Here is a 13,159-nt window from a genome sequence, read left to right as displayed (position 1 = left end):
ACCCCACTCTGGAGCACAGACTAGAGCCCTCAGGCCACAGCCAGCTCAAGCATCTGGGTATTCACTAATATAGCAGAAGCCACACAGGCATAGCAGAAAAATAAAAGCCATCAGAGGAAAGATCCAACAAGTGTCTCCACAAATGCCTAAAAATAAACTCAGAAATTCAAGAAACAAGAATAAGGAAGACAACACGAGTTCCCCAAAGGAATACAAAAACATTCCAATATTAGACTTTGAAGATGAAGAGATTTATAAAATGTCTGAAATGGAACTCAAAAAATTAATTAAAGGATTATTCAGAAGCAATAAGAAAAAAAGTTCAAAAATTAAAGAAATCCATGAATGACATGAATGAAGACTTCTCCCATCAAATTGAGATTTTTGAGAGAACCAGAAGGAATTCCAGGCTCCTAGCTTTGTCCTGGTCCATTCCCGGCTGTTGCAGGCATTTTGAAAGTGAACCAATAGGTGGGAGCACTCTCTTTTCTCTTTCGTTTGTCTCCCAATTCCCTTGCTGGCTTCCTTTCTTCCTTCCTCTCTCCTGCTCTAACAAATTAATAAAAATATTTTTAAAAATTAATAAAGGCAAACCATGTTAGGGCTAAATAGGCCAGGATATTGTCAGGGTTGAGGATGTTGTCCCAATACCAGGTGGAGATTAAACACCCTTGTCAATAAGGCCTTGCTCTGCCATGCATGCAAAGCTCTATAGATGTGTATAGTATTTTCATACTTACATAAAAGACAGGCACATTTAACTTAAAAGCATATATAGCAGGTTGTACTTGTACCTTTAAAGGTAAAAAAATCACAAATTCTATTTAATTCTCTCCACAACCTAATGGGTTGTTGTGCATCACTTAGGGGTACCTGCATGCACTTTTTGTTAATATTTTATTTTTTGAAAGGCAGAGTCACAAAGGGAGATACAGGGAGAAAGAGTTTCCATCAGTTGGTTCACTCCCCAAATGGCAGCAACAGCCTCATCTGGGGTAATCCAAAACCAGAGGTCAGGATCTTATTTTGGGTCTCCCACATGAGTGCAGGGGCATAAGCACTTGGGCCTTCTTCTACTGCTTTCCCAGGCCATAACAGAGATTTGCATAGGAAGAGGAGCAAGACAGAAGCTGGTGCCCATATGGTATGGCAGCGCCATAGGCAGAGGCAAAGACTACCCCCCTCTGCTCTGGCTCCCCCATGCATGTACTTTTGAGATTTTGTATTTTCTAACTTCACTGAACTCATTTATTGCTTCACTACATTTTTGGATTATGCCATCAAAATTTTGTATGGATCTTTTTATTTTTAGAGATATCTTAAGTTCCTATTAAAATTAAGAGGAAGGCATAGAGATTTTCCAAGAATCATTCTAAAACAGGAATCTCTGCATGTCCCAACAAAACATGTCCCATGGGAGAATATTAAAGACTAAAACTGAAGACACAAACAACAGGTTCACCTCACTGATAATGGTCTCCAAACTCTGGGCCTCTCCTGTCTCGTAGGACTCTGTACAGCTTTCTACACAATAAACTCACTTTGGCTTTGCACTCTTGAACTTAGCTCTTTATTTCTATACTGAGATATAAAATCATCATGCAAAAAATCAATACCTTTGTATTCACAGAAAATGCCATGGCTAAGTAAGGACTTGTAAGGTCAGTACCATTCACAATAGCAACAAAATATTTAAGTACCTTGGAATAAATTTAACCAAGGATGTCAAAAATCTTTGCAATGAAAATTGCAACATATTAAAGCAAGAAATCAAAGAATACACAAAAAAATCTTCTATTTTCATGGATAGGAATAATTAATTTAATCAAAGTACTCATACTATGCATATCAATTTACATATTCAAAATGATGCAAATAATAAGAAACAATGCTAAAATTATTAGAGAAGACAAGAGACCCTGAATAGCTACAGCAATTTTACACAAGAAAATCAAAGCTAGTTCCAGCACAATACCAGATTTGAAAACATCCTACAGGGCAGTTACAATCAAACCACCTGGTATGGGCACAAAACTACACATGAAGATGAAGGGAACAGAATAGAAACCCAATAAATAAATTCACACTTCTAAAACCAACTAATATTTGACAAAGGAGCTAACATTAATCCTTGGAGAAAGGACAGTCTCTTCAACAAAGGGTTGTAAGATTATTGTATCTCCAAATGCAGAAGTATGAAACAAAATGGCTATATAACAACTTACACAAAAATCAGCTCAAAATAGATCATGGATCTAAATATACAAACTGATATAATCAGATTACTAGGGGAAAATGGGGAAACTGCAACACACTGGCATAGGCAAAGACTTCTTTGAAAAGACCCCAGAATCACAGGCAATAAAAGCAAAAAATAGAAACATGGGATTACCTCACGCTAAGAATCTTCTGCACCGCAAAGGGAATGCTCAGCAATGTGAAGAAGCAACTGAGAGAATGGAAGAAATTATTTGCAAACTATGCAACTTAAAAGGGATTAATATCCAGAATCTATAAAGAGCTCAAGGAACTCAACAACAAGAAAACAAACAACCCAGTTAAGAAATGAGTAAAGGACTTGATGAGGCATTTTTCAAATGATGAAATCTAAATAACCAATAGACACATGAAAAAATTCTCAAGATAACTATCCATCAAGTAAACGCAAACAACAAGCACAATGAGATTTCACCTCACCCCAATTAGAACAGCTTTCATAAGATATCAAAAAACAATAAATGTTGGTGAGGTTGTGAGGGAAAAGGTTCCCCAATCCATTGTTGCTTGAAATGTAAACTGGTCCAGCAACTGTGAAAGATAGCTCAGGAATCTGGAAATATGTCTACCATATGACCCAGCCATCCTACTTCTTAGAATATACTCAAACAAAGTGAAATCAGCATATGGAAGACTTATTGGTACCTCTATGTTTACTCCAGTTCAATTCACTGTAGCTAAGAAATGAAATCCAGGCAAATGTCCATCGACCAATAGTTAAAAAAATGTGGCATATGCACACTATGGAATACTATTCAGCTATAAAAACATTGAAAGTCTGCTGTTTGCAGCAAAATGGATAAAATTGGAAAACATTATACCTAGTGAAATAAACAAGTTCCAGTAAGAAAAATATTTTTCCTGATTTGTAATAACTAATAGAGTACCGAAATTTAATGTATGAGTGAAATTGACATTTTGTGATTTGATTATTGTTTACAACACAAGTCTCTGCTGTTGAAGAACAGTGTTTTTGTTTTTTTTCTCCTTATTACTTGTTGAATTGTTTTCTTAGTAGAGGGTTAAGTTTATGATTATAAAATAAACTGAAGTATATATCATTGTAAAAATTAAAAGAATAAGTAAGGAATGATGAGGAAAGGTAGTGTGGGTATGATGAGAATACAACTAAATCTACATATATATGAAATACATGAAATTTATTCACATTTAATAAATTTAAAAATTATTTTAAAAAAAACAATGTACAGCGGGTTTTTTAAAAAATTGTTAAAACTGTCATTCCTTAAAATGCCACTTATCTACTAGCAGTGTTGGTTATTTTTTAAGCATTGACTTCCCCCAGATAACTTCCAGTTATGTAAGAGAAGAAGCCACTTGCACCCTTTCTTATCTTGCAGCATCCCTCACTCCATTCCAACACCAATGGTGGTAGTTCAATATATACATTCAATAATATGTTCCACATAAGGTGAATTAAATGTGTTCTTAAAGCTTATTGAGAACTAAGTGCATGCTAGCCTCTTTTCAAGCACTTTAGAAAGATTAACTTCTTTATTTCTCACATAAATCCGAGGAATCACAGCTTTTGTTACTCCCATTTTTCACAGAATAAAACTGGGATTCATTAAATAATCTGGCTAAGGAATAAGAATCTGACAGAGACAGAATGAAATACCAGCTGGTTGAGTACATGTTCCATTTTACCACCCAACATTGGCTCTGAATGGGCCTATTTACTGAGCTCTGTAACTGTGTGGCCAAGTTCTTACAACCTGAATTCTGATTTGCAAGAATTAAAAGTCCTTGTTTCAATTGAATTTTCTGTAATTCACTCTTTCCCTCAAATATAGAGGACAATCAAGCCATCTGCAGGTGAGAGAAATGTGCAGCTCTGGAAATACAGAGATTCAGTTCCTTGGCACCACATTCTCTTGGGCATCAGTGAGGCTGGCAGGAAAGCTGCTCAACCTCAGGGTGGCAAACCATGCGCTGCCAAAAATGCATTTCAGTTCTGCTTCTCATTGTTCAATCTCTTCTGTTCTCCCTCATCTCTCCCCCAGCTCTGACCAATATGAATAAGGAATTGTCATTTCTCTTAAGCAGCGATATTCCACTGATACATGTGAGACCTTCACAGGGATTTAAATCTGAGAATGTATATCATCTTGGAAATCTGGAATGTCCATAATAGGAAATCTAAAATGCATCTGGAAAGGAGGCAGTGTGACTGTCCTCAGCAGCTGCTCTCAACCCTGACTACATATTGGAATCACACAGGACAGATTTTAAAAATACTATGCCTAGTTTCCCACCTCCAGGGACTATGATTAGATTGGTCCCAGGTTTACCCTGGAGATCAATGTGTTTTAAAAGCTGCCTAGATGATTCTAATAGTCACCAAAGCTGAGAATGTTTGGTCTTGGGTATGATTGTTGTAGTGAACCTTCATTCACAGATGCCTTTATTCAAAGGTGAACACAATCGATGTTATGACTCACCAAGTTCAATTTGTATGCATCTCTGCAATCTGGGATGCTTCACACATGCTTTGTTCTAACCCTGGTGTGCCTAGAGGATCTTATCATTCATTTCTGGAAATATTTTTTAAGATTTATTTATATATTTGAAAGGCAGAGTTACAGGGAGGCAGAGGCAGAGAGAGAAAAAGGTCTTCCATCTACTGGTTCACTCTCCAGAGGGCTGCAACAGCAAGAGCTGCCCTTATCTGAATTCAGGAGCTTCTTCTAGGTCTCTCACATGGGTGCAGGGGCCCAAGGACTTGGGCCATCTTCTACTGCTTTCCCAGGCCATAGCAAAGAGCTAGATATGAAGGGGAGTACCTGGGACTTGAACTTGGGCCCATATGGGATGCCAGCACTGCAATTGGTGGCTTTACCCACTATGCCATAGCATCAGCCCCAGGATATACCTTTTAATTTTAACAAAATTAATAAACTATGAATAAAAGTAATTGAGGAAACACAGGGAAAAGTAACAATAGTGTCCATTTTCATGTATTAAAACAATTGTTTAAAGAGAGAAGAGCCTTGTCAAGATCAGAAAAAAATATTGTAAAACTCTTAGGGGTAAGGCCGGTGCCGCAGCTCACTAGGCTAATCCTCCACCTGTGGTGCCGGTACCCAGAGTTCTAATCCTGGTTGGGGCACCGGATTCTGTCCCGGTTGCTCCTCTTCCAGTCCATTTTCTGCTGTAGCCCGGGAAGGCAGGGGAGGATGGCCCAAGTCCTGGGGTCCTGCACCCGTAAGGAAGACCAGGAGGAAGCACCTGGCTCCTGGCTTTGGAACTGTGTATCCCTGGCCATAGCGGCCATTTGGGGGTTGAACCAATGGAAGGAAGACCTTTCTCTCTGTCTCTCTCACCACCTAACACTGCATGTCAAAAAAAAAAAAAAAAAAAAACCTCTTAGGGTAAAAACTTGACTAGAGATAAAAATCCACTATACTTTGAAAATCAAATTCCTAAACACAAATATAAATTCCTAAAACCCAATATAAGAAGTATAAAATAGGAAAACTCCAAATTAAAACAAGCAAGTTGAATCTCAATTTGAAGGCCACCAACCAATAAAACAGAGAAGCAAAACTTCAGTTATAGAAACACAAAATATTTCAAACATTTAAGAAATAAAACACCTATATTTCTCAGATGTACCAAAGTATAAATAAGCAAAGCATATTTTCAGATTTCTTTTAGAAAGCCAGCATTACATTTATAATGATGCCAGGTTGACTAGAACTTTCAATATAAATTAAGTATAAACCTCTCTTTCATATACAGATGTATAAATCCTTAGTATTTTTATAATAAATGAAAGCACATATGAAAATATAATGAATAACAAGTCACATATAATAAAAAATACAAGAGGTGGTTAACATTTCTTAACAAGGCATGTAAATTTTCCAGGTAGGTGAAAAATTCAAGGAGAAAATCACATGACAATTTAATGTTCAAAAACATTTAGAAATCAGCATGTAATTTTTAAAAACTGCTTGCAATATAGTAAAAAAGAGCAATGGCTTTCTTATTCAGATCAAAATTTTTTAAAAGGATCCTACAACGAAAACCATGATTAATACAGAATCATTGACAGCTTTTACCCTGGAAGTAAACCTAGACCAGGAAGTCTCCACTAGTGCCAACTTCTTATTGGAGGAGTAGTTGGGGGCGAGGGGGAGAGCAAAAAGAAATAAAATAAGATGTAAAGATCAATTTCCTAACAATAAATTGCCAATATATTGGAGATATTTATTTAGGGAGAATCCATAAAATCTAAAAACAAATAAACTGATAAATGAATTTAATGTTGTGGGAAAGATCAATGTTTTAAAAATCCATTAGCTTACCAAGTGCCAGCAAGAAATAACTAGAAAATATAAAAGATCAATAGGCAGAGTAGAAAACAGAAGAAAAGAAAAAAAATTAAATTATGTTATATCTAAGTGTTATTCAAATCAATATTAAAAAGTAATAGAAACGACCCAACAGAATGAGCAGAAATACAAGGAAAACGAAAGCGCCGAAAGTGGATAAACAGAACTGTAACTCACTGCAACAGGTTACCTCCAACTCCAGGCAGCATCCGCAGGGAGAAGGACGGGGACCCAGGGCGAGGCCAGTGGGTAGCAGGAGCTCGGAGGTGAGAGCCCTCCAGCCGCGGGGAGGCAGAGCCCAGGGGCGGCCATTTCAGACCTGAACCCAGATCTGTCTCTCGCTGTTCCCATCCAGGACAACTTGAAGTTAGGGGTCCTTGCTATGGGGGACGCTGATTGGCTCCGTGCTTTGTGACGTTCCGTGCACTCAAGGCTGGCAAACTGTCCAATCAGGCAAGGTGACGTCCACAGTGCATCAGCACGCGGGGCCTGGACGTCACAATCTCCTCAGAGTTTTGCCTGCAGAGTGAACTCCTGGGAGACAGCTCCGCTGCCAGGAGGCTCCCAAGCGAGGTCGACCTCTGCAGCTCTCCACCTTCACTCACCAGGGACACTGGGCACCTAGGAAGCTGACAACAGCGACATGGTGAGTGTGTGGACCTGGTTGTATCGAGAGGGGAAAACGGAGCCGAAGGCCAGGAGGACACAGGCCTCCGGCATCTGCGGGCTCCATATTGGCGCTGGCACAGGGCTTCCCCTCGGTCCCCTCAGACCCGTGGGTTGGGGGCTTTACCGGCACCCAGGAACCCCGAGGTCCTGCCCCTTCCCTGCTTGGGTGAGACTTCTCAGCCCAGAGTCATAGCAGGCCAGCTGTGTGGCAGTAGCTCCACGTCTCCCCCGATTGTGCAGTGGGGACTGGGTGGTCTCTAGGGAGAATGTGGGCTCTGTGTATGCGGTTCATGCGGGACAGGCGCTGTCGGTTCCTCCTTCCCTCCCCACAGGCACCTGGTTCCCCCGAGTTTTCTCAATATGTGGCCTGCAGGGTATTTTCCAGGGCATTGGCCTCTTTACACAGCTGTTTCTAGGATGTCTCACTCCTTCATATGTTTCCAATATCACAGTAACATAGACTGAGTAAGGTAGAGACAGAAGTTTTATTTGGCTTGGGGTTTTCACCCAGGTTTTAGAGAAGCAGAAAGACCCTGTAATTTGGTATTTGGGCATCGTCTTAGCACTTACACTTTCTCTGTACAGGGTGCCATCTCTATTTGCACTTTCAAAATAGAAATTTTGACCACTCAAATTTATGTGTGTTTTAAAAATGATTTTTCTTGCATGAAAGTCTTCCAAATCCTGTAGATATGTCTAGTTTACCAAGTTATTTTGGATTTATATTTTAATATAGGAGTCTGTTTAGTTTTGCTTGTTTTAATTTTTTCAAGATTGTCAGAGTATGACTGACACAATTTGTGTATCATCAAGGTATGAAAACTGATGTTTTGCTATGTGAGGGACGTTAAAAAGTTATGGACAATTCACATTATCTTTTGATTACATTTTTTCATAAACTTTCTGGAATCCTCTTGTACATATACATTATGAAATGATTAAGACAATCTAACATATCCATCACATTACATCCCTATGTTATTAAAGAATATGTAAGATATTAGCAAGTTGTGAGTATGTGATATCATAACCAACTGTTTACTGTGTTGAATATTAAGGTCTTGAGGTGTTAATTTTGTTAATTTATCTCATAGCTGCAAATGTGTGTTCAGCTAACATTTTCCCATGTCCTTCACTCTCAGCCCATGACAACCACCATTCTATTCTGTGATTAAGTGCGACTTTCTTAGATTACACATATGAGTGATATTGTGTGGCATTTATCTTTCTGTGCCTTATTTCAAATAGCCTAATGTCCACATTCATATTTTTGGATCCACATCCTGACAAAATGGAAGAATTTCCTTATTAAGGTTGTCTGCGATTCCTGTGTATGTGTGTTTATCACATTTTCTTTATTCATATGTTGACAGCGGGGTTGTTTCCATATCTTGTTCTTGTAGGTAATGCTGCCAGTAGTGTGGAGATAAAGGTATCTATTTGAGATACTGATTTGATTTCCATTGGATATACACACAGTTGTGAGATTGCTTTGTCATGTTCTTTGTTTAATTTTGATTGAAGACCTACACAATGTTTTCTGTATTGGATGTAACAATTTACTTTCTCAGCAACAATTTTTATATTCCTTTTTTCCACCCTGGGACAATGTTATCTTTTTACTTTTGGATAATTATTTTAACATATATGAGATGATAATCACTGTGGTCTTAACTAGCATTGTAGTCTTCATTAGCTGTTTCTGAGCCCCTTTTAAGTTACCTGTTGGCTACTTGTATATATTCAATGGAAAACTGATCAATCCTTTGTGCAATTTTTATTACAATATTTGCTTTTGAGTTGTTTGTGTTCAAACTCAGGTTGTCCAATGTTTTCTTCATTCCTTGCTTTATCTGTTCTGTTTTTCCTATCATATGCAGAATATTTCTTAGATTTTTTTCAGTCTTTGCTTTTGTCACCTATGCACTTAGTGTCATATCAAACAATCATTGTTGAGACTAATATCAATGAATTTGCTTCCATTTGTAAGGGGTTTTATATTCTCAGACCTTTTATGTAAGCCTTCAATTCATTTTGATTTGACTTTCATGCCTGGGTAATATAAAGATATTATATTTCAGTTTTTGGCATGTAGATGTCCAATTTTCCTCTGCTTCAGATGTGGTCACTAAACACTAAGTGGCAGGATCCAGGCAGAAACTGTCACAGTCCAGTTTTTCCCTAATCTGCCTTGTCTCCCAGACCCACTCTTCTGTGCTCTGCTGCTCTTCCCTGTCTGCCTGAAGAGACCTCAGAAGTGAGCATGCACAGAGAGAGACACATGAAGCAGTGTGCAATGTTGGGGAGAAGCAGAAACTATGTAGTAAAGGGGCAGGGCCCAGAAGGCTCTGTCTCCTTTCTCTGAAAGCCTTGGATATACAGAGGCACTTCAAAAATTCCCTGAGGGATTGACATTTGGCATGTGTTACAACCCTGCTTAGTATGTCCACATCCTATATTGGCATGCCTAGGTTACAGTCACAACTCTCAATTCCAGCTTTATGCTAATATGCACTTTTGGAGGGAGTGATGGCTGAAGTATGTGGGTCCCTGTAACCCACATGAGAGACTCATATAATCTGGGAAGCAGAGCTGATGGGGTCCTCCATGCAGAGTGGATGAACATAAGGTGTTCCTTTGCTGCAATGTGTGTTGGTGATCTGGAAAATAACACTCCATCATGAACTTTGTATGTCAAACAATGATGCACAACTGAGAAAAGGAGCCCACTGAGGTATTCAGGCATTTTTTTCAATTAGTCTATGAAGCTGCCATCCCCACAGGGAAGGGGCCCAACTGGAATAGTCCCAGTCTGGCCACATGGATGCAGGAGGTTTATTTAAATTTTGAAAATTAATTTTATTCACATTAAAGGCACAGTGATCTCTCATCCACTGTTCTCTCCAGATATTCACAATAGCTGGAATTCAGCCAGGTTGTGATGTGAAAACATCAGGTTTTATGAAGTGAAAATCCCAGAACTCAGTGTGGGTGGCACAGACCCAAGTACCTGAGCTATTATATGCTGCCTCCTAGGATGCACTTTAGTAGGAAGCTGGATTGGAAGTGGAGTGGGACTCAAACCCACACACTCTAATATAGGATGTGGGTCTCGAAAGAGCCATCTTACATGCTGTTCCCCAATGCTCACCCCTCTGTTATTTTAAGAGGAGTCCTACAACAGTCCAAACCAACTCTCCTGGCCCTGATGGTCATAGTCCCTGAAGTTAAGCTGTGCAGACCCTCAACACTCTAGAAAAAACCAAGTACATCCACGCAATGGAGTGTTCACAGCAGCACATTCCTGCTGTGCTTGTCACTCAGAACTATGAAGCTAAAGGTGTGCCGTCAGGTGCTGTTCTGCCTGACACCTCTTCATCCACTTTCCACAAGCTGATACCACATCTGGCCATCCACATCAAAGTGGTCACTATTAGATGCTGTGTTGAAGGGGGATCCCAAGTTGTCTCATTTCAGATAAACTTCATGTGTTGCTTCAGACACTCCTTGGCACTGATGTGGCTCATCCCCCCAGATAGTCTCCATAGCAGGTCCCTTGGCACAGTAGTTCATGCACCCCACAGGCACTTCTGTGGGTGACACTCATCTGTTTGCTGGGCTCATAGCCTAGATAATTGTGACCTGTGGGCACTGAATCAGGTATTACTTCATCAGTGTGGTGAACCAGCCTGCTGGGTCATTGGCGAAAAGGAGGACAAGTCCTTAGTATAGCTGCATGGTCAACATATTAAGGCAGGACTCTTCCTTTTACCATGAACCCTGGTATTGTTTCTCCCCACTTCTCATTTACGGTTTCTCATCCTTGGTTGGCATGGACAGTCTGGAATATCTTCTCCACCAAGCCTAATGCTTTGTACAGATGGGGTATGCTGACAAATGGCCTGTGCATTTCCTCAATTACCTCTGCAGCATCAACACTCAAGCAAGGCCATAGTAGAATTTGCCTGAGTTAATCACCACATAATGGAAGCATGTGTTTTGAAATTTGTATTTGTAACTTATTGCAGGTGGAAGCTTAACATTCTGCCTCACAATCATAATTCCAACCAGCCTATTTTTACAGGTTAAACAAATAAATCATTTTCAGACTGCATTGATTTGCAAGAATATGGTAAAATAATTCTAGTGACATTAGGGTTAGATGTTTAATATGTTGGTAAATTTGCCTAGAGAGAGTGCCTGCCTTCTAATTTTGTATTAGGAAGGAAGGCAAGTTAGGGGGTGACAACCATAGCATTATGTAATGAGTAGTAGACAACTTTTCTGTTTGGTTTAACCCTTTGAACAGCCTAACATGGAATAGAAACTGCTCAAATGTTTTTTGAGTGAGTAGAAATATCCAAGGAACCTGGAAGATATGAGATATACCCAAAAACCTATATTTTTTCAGTGATTTACTGAATACCCAGCTTTGGCTTCATGCTGTGGGAGCCAGTGCTGTGTCTAGGAATACTGATAGCAGCAGCAATTTATTGTGCTTCTTGTGAGCCAAGCATTCTGCACACATTTGTTTTTCATTCTCTCTGTTACTCTGTGAGTTGGACATTGTGGGTTTTTTTATCCATAAGGAAACTGAGGCCAAAAGAGGCCAAGCAGCTGGACAACAAACAGTAAGGTGTTCCCTTAACTCCTGTATTCTAAGGCCTGCTTGGCTCATAAAGCATCCTTTCTTGTGGGAAGTAAACATAATTGGGACAATTACAAATTAGCATGCTAGGGAATAATTGTATAGTATGCCTCTCTTTCTACATATTTGTGTGCTACCAGCATTTCATCAAGTGTGGGGTTTTGTCATGATTAAGTCTGTATGCTCTGGAGTTAGATGCATGGATTGGAATCATTCCTGTGTGTGTAAAACTGGACATGTAGCCATGCATTTAAACATTTATTATCACTTCATATAAAGTGTGGATGATAAAGGCACCTGCCTCCTTGTTGTGAGGGATGTGTAACTTGTGTAAAATAATTCAGTGTGTGGTAGGCATTGCATCTCAGCAGGTTAAGCCACAGCTTGGAATGCTCACATCTCATATTGGAGTGCTGCATTGAATGCTAGCAACCACCATTCAGCTAGCTATTGATGTACTTGGGAAAGCGGTAGAGGATGGTCCAAGGGCTTGTGTCCTGCCACACCTCTGGGAGGTTTGGATGGAGTTCCTGGCTCTTGACTTTGGACTGATTCAGTCTTAAAGATGGGCACTTGATGATTGATCCAGTGGTTGGATGCTTTCTCCCTCTATTCTCCCTCATCACACTCTCCCCCTTCTCTACCTCCTTCTTTATCTTTTACTTTGCCTTTTAAATAAATAAAAACAAAATGGTTCAGTGTCTGACAAACTGTGGTTCTCATACAATTCAGTGTCTGACAAACTGTGGTTCTCATACAATGTAAGGTTTACAAAGCCACTGATTTGTATCAGTTTTATTCATCTATCCTACATATCTCAAATGATGATTTAAAATAGGTAAACAGTAAGTGTTTAATGAATAATATATTTTAATATGTAAATATCTAGGTCCAATTACATTAGAAAGATCCTCATTCTATTTTCACATGTAAAGCAAGATAGGGATGGACTGAATATGGGGCAACAGAAACCCAGAGGCAGAGGGGAACCAGAAGGAATGGAGAAGCTTTTGCAAAATGAATTATTGGAAAGTTTGCTGGCTAAATAGCTCATTTACATATTTTCTAACTAGTTTTAGAATGAGTATACTCTCTATGTTTTTCTTGGTAATCACAATATAATGTGACACACGTGTTGTGGCAATAGGACTCTATTCTAATGTTGATCCTACAAAGCTGTTTTACCGTTTCTTAGAATTAACACTGG

General features: G+C 39.3%; 1 long non-coding RNA gene across 4 annotated transcripts in view; it reads right to left on the bottom strand.

Annotated features, from left to right (window-relative positions):
- The window catches only part of LOC138846874 (uncharacterized), a 121,059-nt gene that overhangs the window by 50,101 nt on the left and 57,799 nt on the right, over positions 1 to 13,159 (bottom strand). The window contains exon 1 of one of the 4 annotated variants that reach the window (XR_011384390.1): positions 6,813 to 7,065. The exons of 1 other annotated variant lie outside the window; for it this stretch is intronic. This is a non-coding gene — a long non-coding RNA (uncharacterized lncRNA). Of the gene's footprint in view, positions 1 to 2; positions 5,643 to 6,812; positions 7,066 to 13,159 lie in introns of those variants that run through there. 2 more of the 4 variants (XR_011384388.1, XR_011384391.1) reach the window with 2 other exon arrangements.

This window comes from Oryctolagus cuniculus, chromosome 19, assembly GCF_964237555.1.
Source record: "Oryctolagus cuniculus chromosome 19, mOryCun1.1, whole genome shotgun sequence".
In the NCBI taxonomy this organism is placed as follows: domain Eukaryota; kingdom Metazoa; phylum Chordata; class Mammalia; order Lagomorpha; family Leporidae; genus Oryctolagus; species Oryctolagus cuniculus.
The sequence above is the reverse complement of the archived record's forward strand: the minus strand, read 5'-3'. Positions and strand labels throughout refer to the sequence as shown.